Here is a 1,400-nt window from a genome sequence, read left to right on the forward strand (position 1 = left end):
ACTGCAGTAGAAAGCTTGTCTTTCTCCCACTGGGTGGCTAAGAGTCCAATGAGCCGTCTACCAGAGTTTTATTGTTTTAGAAAATTAGAACTAACAACGGCAGAACAGAATGAAATGTTGCCTGATATTGGGAGGTGAGTGCCTTTCAACCTGGTAGGTGGGGGGTGGGGCGGGGAGGGCGAGATGGTGGGCATGAGATGAGAAGGCTGGCTCCTCTTAGAGCACGATGTAGGACAATATTCTGTTGCATTTATCAGGCTTTTTTGTTTGTCTTAACTTTTGATTATGAATTGGGTGAAGGTTTGAAGAGCTCAACTTCCAGCCAAACAACAGAGAAGTACGCACTCCTGAAGAAAATCAACAGTTGAGATCTAAAGGCCAACATTTGGCCAAAGACAGAGGTTTTACAAGGTTTTTATCGACTGGTTTTCAGAAACAGATCACCAGCCCTTTCTGACTAGTCTTGGTCTGGAAGTTCAGCTCAAACCTGCCCACCACAGATGACCCTGCTGGTGTGTGAAATGCCTGCTGCAAAGCTTCCAGCATCACACTGGGGGTGGGGGTGGGGGGCACTAATGCCTAGAACTGAGGTGGCCTAGCTGCATTTTTAAAAAGAAATGTCTCTTCTACTTAGCACATTCCAACAGAAGGGTAAATACTTCCCTGTCCAGAGCCTGGCTGCACGCTGGCTGTTTTGTGCGCATTTGCTTCCTGCCTCCCTATACTGGATTTGCCTTTGCTGTTTCCAGTGAGACAAAGCACCAGTGCATGAGAAACTGCATAAAGGAAAGGTCAACTTAAGGAATGTCATTTCTAATTCTGATGTACTTCACGGGTTTTTAATACAATCTTGTTGAAAGAAGGTGCTAATTTCCTCCTAATTTTTATTTGTTTGCTTATTTTAGCCAGGGATAACTAAAAAAAAAATACTTATTTTCATAAATTGTCAGTTACCTTCACTCAATGAAGTGGCTATGAGCTTAGAAAGAGTATTTATTCTGTGATACCTAGAACTGAGAAATCAATTTCAATTGCCCCAAACCCGGTGTCTTCTGTTTCCTCAGTGAAGAAAATTGAAATGCAAGAAAGCCTTATTCTCTGTTTTCAGAGTCCAGAAATCTCAATTTAGGAGAACATATTCTCTTAAAATAAATGAATACATTCTTGTCTCAGTTGTCTGGAGAGCCCAGGGGAACCCCGGCATCACACCAGGTAGGCATGCCAGCATAATTTCTACGTCACAAGTTATGCATGCATCTGATTCACATTAAAAAAGAAAATGTTGTCATCTCAAGGAGGACTAACTGTGTTTCTTGGTGAGTTTTGCTCACCATCCTGTGTACATAATGGAAACTTATGAGAACTGAGAATTGTCTGCATAAACATAATCTGAGTGCATC

The sequence above is a fragment of the Echinops telfairi genome, unplaced genomic scaffold, assembly GCF_000313985.2.
Source record: "Echinops telfairi isolate 266 unplaced genomic scaffold, ASM31398v2 ScPeMD7_7424;HRSCAF=8462, whole genome shotgun sequence".
NCBI lineage: Eukaryota > Metazoa > Chordata > Mammalia > Afrosoricida > Tenrecidae > Echinops > Echinops telfairi.